Source organism: Rutidosis leptorrhynchoides, chromosome 4 (genome assembly GCF_046630445.1).
Source record: "Rutidosis leptorrhynchoides isolate AG116_Rl617_1_P2 chromosome 4, CSIRO_AGI_Rlap_v1, whole genome shotgun sequence".
NCBI classification, from domain to species: domain Eukaryota; kingdom Viridiplantae; phylum Streptophyta; class Magnoliopsida; order Asterales; family Asteraceae; genus Rutidosis; species Rutidosis leptorrhynchoides.
In genome coordinates, this window is record NC_092336.1 from 619,510,475 (window position 1) to 619,517,743 (window position 7,269).

At 30.6% G+C, this 7,269-nt stretch overlaps 1 long non-coding RNA gene across 1 annotated transcript; it reads left to right on the forward strand.

Moving 5' to 3' along the window:
- The first annotated feature begins 4,021 nt into the window (after positions 1–4,021).
- LOC139904115 (uncharacterized) lies at positions 4,022–6,994 on the forward strand. Its single transcript, XR_011778665.1, has 4 exons — positions 4,022–4,379; positions 4,801–5,607; positions 5,700–5,862; positions 5,967–6,994. It is a non-coding gene; the product is annotated as an uncharacterized lncRNA (long non-coding RNA).
- Positions 6,995–7,269: the final 275 nt, after the last annotated feature.

The window sequence follows — 7,269 nt, forward strand, 5'->3', positions numbered from 1 at the left end:
ACCACGGCCACGACCACGACCACGTCCACGCCCATTACCATTACCATAAGGATGGTTTCTACCATAGTTATGGCTTTTGGCATGATGATGGTGATGGTTATTATAACCACGACCTTGCCCGCGTCCTTGTCCCTGTTTATAATTATTTGCAGTATTTGCTTCAGGGATTGCAAGTGTACCAGTAGGACGGGATTGCTGATTTTTCATTAATAGCTCATCATTTTGCTCTGCAACTAAGAGATATGAATTAAGTTCAGGATATGTTTTGAACTTTAGCATTCTCAAATTTCTTTGCACTGTGATGTTTGCAGCATTCATTGTGGAGAAAGTTTTCTCCATCATGTCTGCATCACTAATTTCATGTCCACAGAATTTAAGTTGTGAACATGTATTATACAGAGCTGAGCTGTATTCATTTACTTTCTTAAAGTCTTGGAACCTTAATGTTCTCCATTGTTCCATTGCAGCTGGAAGTAAAATTTCTCTTTGATTATTGAATCTGCTTTTGAGACCTTCCCATAAAACATGGGGATCTTCTACAGTCACATAATTATTTTGTAAGCATTCATCAATATGTTGATGAATAAAGCAACATGCCGTAGCTTGTTCTTTTTCAGAACAAGTGTTGTTTTCATTTATGGTTTCAAGAATGCCCATTGATTTAAGATGCATTTTTACTTTTATAACCCATGGCATGTAGTTGTTTCCAGTTGATTCTAAAGGAGTAAATTTAAGCTTTTCCAGATTCGACATTTTCTATTATCAAAAATTAAAACAAACATCATGATAAATTAGAGTCAATTTATATTCATAAGTATATAAACTTTAAACATAAATTTAATATAACATAAATGATAAGTAGGTGACAGTGTCGACCATGTGTAAGCAATCATAAATAAATGTTATATAACAAAAATATAAATATTAGTAAACATAAATGAAAATTTGGCGACAGTGTCGACCATATATTTTTTCAGGTGGTATAACCGACCTATATCATTCTGGTGGTATAACCGACCATATATCATTTTGGTGGTATAACCGACCATATATCATTTTGGTGGTATAACCGACCATATATCATTTTGGTGGCAGAGCCAACCATATTTAGTATTAAGATTATCGTGCTGATAACGTGTTATAATTCAGTAGGCTTATAACTACCTTTAGTGGTTTGATTCTTGATGTTATAATTCAGTAGGCTTATAACTACCTTTAGTGATTTGATTCTTGATTTAGAATACTAATAATGAAGTGTAAGAACAAAGATGATAATGGAGAGAAAGAAAGAAACACTTTGTAAGTGTGAGAAATGGTGCAAGTTTAATGCTTGCATTCATGAGTATTTATAGCCTAAAATCTCAATATAAAAATACATACTTTGTGTACCAAAATTGACTATATGTATACACCAAAATTGACTATCCATATCTATATTATTATTATTATTATTATAACAATATATAGAGTAGTGTTTCCATAATAATGTTCTTATTTTGAGAAATGGTAAGAACACTTATTAGCCACATATTTATTTACACTCTCACACAGTCACATTTAATGAAAGTCAAAATAAAGGGTACAATAGGGATTTTTCACTTCCCCTTTAATCTCACGTGCTTTATCTTTTTCTTATTTTCCAGAAAAGGGATGATAAATACTGAGTTCAATCCAATCTATTATCCTCTTTAGTATGTACAAAATTTTCTAACATACTCCAATAATTTTTTAATGGCGCTAACATTCTTCAATATTTGGGATGCAAACATCAATACCCCTAGACATTGAATTCAAGTTACTGCATTTAAATAATTTTGGATGCGTCTAAAATGGAAATGATTCATTCCAATTTTATAGTAGTTTTATTTACATGCATCGATGTATTAGGTATAAATTGATGATGAAATGCAACAAAATGAATTCATGCATCCATAATACTAACAATGGACGATAAATATTAGTTAAGATGTGTTGAATATGAATATGAGTTGGAGCATCAATATAAAATAAAATATGTCGAATATGATTTGGTGCATCAAATAAAATAGAATGCGTTGAATTAGAAACAACATGTTATGCAATTAATTTACCGGTTTATTTCAATAACAAATTTCATGATTATTGATACTTCGATACATGAATCCAAATGGATGTATAAAAATGTTTTTTTATTGAAATCGAAATAAAAGATAATGGGACTATATTTTAGGAAGCAGTTACCATATCATAAATTTAAAACCGTCTGATGCGTTATTAATACAATAATTACCAGCACACCCTCTTTATTTCTTTTTCAATTATATATTATATATCTAATTATTTAAATTAAATATGTGATTTAGAAGTGTTCTCACCAAACTTTAAAATGAGAATGTTCTCATTTGAGCACTCCTATATATATATATATATATATATATATATATATATATATATATATATATATATATATATATATATATATATATACTAGTGAAATGACCCGTAGAACAAGGGGTTTGTTTAAACGAAACAGTTTAATGATATGTTTTAGGTATTAAGTGAGCATAAATGCTAAAGTTATTTAGTTTAATGACTCGTGGAACCACAAAGTCCGACTAAGAAACCCGTCAGCTGAACATTTCATCAAACACCAAAAATGCATATTAAACAATCCACATCTAATCATAATAGATAATATTGGTTGTCATTTTATCTTAAAAGTGTAAATTAAAATATAAATTTAGAATTGGTTTCCTTCTGTCTACCTTTTATACCTTCTCGTACTCATTTCAAAATAATTAATTAAAATAATTCAAAATTGTTTAATTTTAATAATTAAAAACATTATTAATAAGATTTAATAATAATAAATAATTAATAAGATTTAATTTTAATTCAAAATTATTTAGATTGATGACATCACCCAACATTTAGATTTTTTTTCTTTTTCTTTTTAATTTTTTCTTAACAAAGAAATTAGCCTAATAATGACATCATCATTATAGCATTTTAATATATATATATATATATATATATATATATATATATATATATATATATATATATATATATATATATATATATATATATATATATATATATAGTGGTAGGATCAAGAGGGAAGTAACCAATCGGGGGGAAGCGAGGGGAAGCAAAAACTTTTTTTTTTCGTTTTTTGAAAAAACTTTGTTCACGAACATTATAGATGAGATGAAAATATGAACATTTAGTAGAGACACTTTGTGATAAATGTTTTTATTTTAGCGGGAAAATGCTCGAAGAAGTAATATATAACAATTATCGTGTTTTTCGAGCGTATATTGAGGTTTTAGCTATTGGGGTTTAGATATTAGGGTTTAGATATTAGAGTTTATAGGGTTTAGATATTAGGGTTTAGAAATTTAGGGTTTAGGGTTTAGATTTAGGGTTTAGATTTAGGGTTTAGATTTAGGATTTAAATTGAGTTTTTAACACGAACGGTTTAGAGTTTTGGGTTTGGTGTTTTGGGTTTATGGAATAAACCCAAAACACCAAACCCTAAACCCTAAACCTTAAACTCTAAATCGGGCTAAATTTTACTTCACAAAACATGAAAAAAAACGTTCATATTCTTCACGAACAATATTATCTTGAATGTTATTTTTGTCGATCGTTTTCCCGCATAAATAATAACATTCATCACGAAGTGTCTCTTCTAAATGTTCATATTTTTGTGTGATCTTGATGCCGGAAAAAAAATTCCAAAAAAAAAAAATTTTTTGCTTCCTCCGATTGGTTACTTCCCCATTGATCCTGTCCATATATATATATATATATATATATATATATATATATATATATATATATCCCTTCCCTTCCCTTCCATCCATTCCTCACATAAAGCGTGTGAGTCCTGCTGACGTGTCACATGCTGAGTGATTTTAGGTAGTTGTTCCTCTCCTTTTCCACGTGTAAATCACCAATTTAATCAAAATTAATTTGCTTAATTACCAAATATTAACACGTGTCCCGATGGTTATCCCCAATAACCCACCAGTTTCAACATAAAAAACCCTAAACAATACGCTTTCTGCATCGAATTAACAAGAAAATTGCATGATGAAAAATCTTCAAAGACAACCTTTGCACTGTCCATCCTTTCTGTATCGATTACAATCAAAACCCCTTTCTTAATCAACAAAAGAATTCCAATTAAATTCATCGTTCTATGAAACCTTTTGCATCGATCATTTGCTTAATGGCGTGTAACGGTGGCACCACCAGATTCATAAAGAGAAGGTTGCGATTTTTCAGTATAAATTGGATATTCAACGGGTCTGTTGCACGATTTATGAAAGACCTATCTCTTAACTCTGATTTCTTAGAATCAAGTTAAGTTGCCGGAAGCAATTAGGGTTACAGTATGTTATCTTCTTTGTTCCAATCGATTGATGTTATTAATTCTAATTTGTTTCCAAATAATTACTCCTTTAAGCTCCTAATCTCCATCTGCTCAATTTTATTGTTGCGTTTATACAAGTATAAACAAAACAACAAAGTTTATATTGCTTTCATTAATTTACGGGCATCCAAGTCCATGTATGGTGAATTTCAAGCATGTTTAAAATGAGTACACAACTATTTTTTTTTATTTGTTACAGTTTCTTTTAATTTGAAAAACAACAAAGTGAGGAAACCAAATAAATTTATTCATCTGTTTATTGCTCCTTTGATTATAGACGAGTCTATGCTTACTATTTTACTTTGTATATGTGTTTTGCTTTTAATTCTATGAATGCTGTTTTATGTATTCAATTATCTTTATACGATTACATGTTTCAGGGAATTGAAATGCTTTCCCTTGGCTCATTTGTCTTCGGACTTGGCATCGACTAAGCCGAGTTCATGTCCCAGCCTAAGCCGAGTTCATGTTCCGGCCTCGAACAGGCTGTCAGCTTCGGTAGCTAAATATGTGTGCTTAACCACGATTAGTAACTCTCCTGTTTAGTTTACATTTTTGTCAACGATTGTGTTTATACTCTTAATAGCTCCCAATAAGAATGAAGTTTATAGAAAGAATTTTAAAACAAATAGGCTGTCACGATGAACACGTAGGAGTTGCTTCGAGTAATGAGAAAGAATGAATTCGTATCTTGGCGTGGTAACTTACAAGTTGCAGCCATGACGATTCATTTACTCTTGATTTACATATATATGAGCCTCATTTCTTTTGTTCGTTGCTAAATGATTGAGGAAAAATAGTTTGTGCTTTGCGAAGATTAACAACAATGTCGTTGGGTTGGTACTTGCGTCAACCATTGTGTTTTGATCCCCACCACTCCAACTAAGAATGAATGAGATTCATATAGAGAATGCTTATATAAAAAATAGGCTATGATCATAAACATGTAACAGTTGGGTTAATGAATGAGAAAAAAATGATTTTGTATCTTGGCGCGACAACTTACATGTTGCAGCCATGACAATTCATATTCTCTTGCATCATTTTATACACATCTGAGCCTCATTTTTGTTTTTGATTACTTTATAAGCTTTGTGCAGCAATAGTGATAAACGACAAACAATTGCATTAGAGTGTTGTCTATACCAATGAACAACAAATGGATGATTTTGCATCTGCTACGGCTGGTATGATTTTCCAGTTGTTTAAATATTTGGAATGACATCTATTTTTTTTTACATGTTCTAATTGATGTCTATTTTTTTATATGTTGTATCAGGTGGGTACTCGATTTTTAAGTCTAGCAGATGTTGGCGGGTGACGGACTACAGGTTCAACCTCTACAGGTTCAACCTCAAATTTCCGACTTCTCGGATAGTTAAAGTAAGGGTTTTGAATCTTTTACGGTCTCCTCTGTTGAAGAAAACTTCAATTTTACTCAGGTTTGTTTTGATTATCAATTCCCCTAATGGGCTCTCTTTTTTATTAAATTATATTTTTTTGTTTGAAGTGTGTTTTCTATTTGATGTGGATTGATTATGTACAGATGCTTAATGAGATAAATGCTTCACCAAATCAAGAAGCTAAGACGGAAATTAAAAGTGATGAAAAGAATGTGATAACAAGGTCATTGTTCAAGGATTTTTCTGAACGTTCTTCTGATTCATCCTTATGGTCCATTCATTGTTAGCTACATGCTTCATTAATTTCTTTTGACTGATTTTTAATTCAATACAATTTCGAAAACCAAGTGATAAATATGGAACAAAAGAAATGTGGCAATAGTGATCCTTTGTCTGCTAATTCGTTGCAAGTGATGAAAAGAATGCGATAACAAGGTCATTTTAGAGTTGTTGAGTGAATTTGTGTCACTTGGGTACATTGGATAAGAATTTGGGTCGATAACTAAATTTGGTGTCATTTTGGGTTAACATGGTTAAAGGTTAAACATTTAGAGATAGGTATGAGTTTGTAGTTTTATTATACCGTTACGTTTACAGTTTGTTTGATTAAAGAGTCGTCGTGCAACGCACGGGCTCTTAAAAGCTAGTATATATATAAGAGTTTTGAATTAATGACTTGTTATTAGAGGCTTAATTTTAGCATATTATGCCATATGTAATTTACAGCTGGCCTTTCCTCCTAAACCGTCAATGTAAACTGCCGATACCCAATTTTAATGGATAAAATACGGGATACTCAATCAGAAAATCCTCCGTTGATTTAAATCACAAGGATGCAATCGAGGAAACACATCTAGAAGCCACTTCAATAACCAAAAAAGATGATCGATCCAAGGATGAAATCGAACTCAAATCGGATTGTCTGCAAAAATAAATCCAACACGCTAGAAACCATCGATTACGCATGTTGCTGATCTTCGATTTCAATTTATTAAAAAGATACGAATTTTATGTTTCTAGGTTTAAATCGAATCGAGGGTTTTTCATTATTATATAAATAAATTAATTGTCAATAAGTTCATCAATCGATTGTAAAGTTCTTTTTTAATCGTTTATAGCATTAAGTTTATTTTCAGTTCGATGATACTATTTTTGAAACAGATAATAATTCAATAAATTATGTTGCTTCACTTGCTTGAAGCTACCATCAGTTGTACCTCATCAATCTAATGCTTTAGCTTTTTGATAGACTAATGAAAAATAGTTGTGTGTAAATTATTTGATCGTTAGCTCGGTAACAGTTTTTGTCCATATTAGTATGTTTCTACTATGCTTTGTTACTACTAACTTCATAATGTAGAATTTTGTTGATTTGATTTCCTCTACTATTCAAATCTGTTAACATTCTTAACAGACAAGCCCAAGTTATTGACAATAAAGTGTATC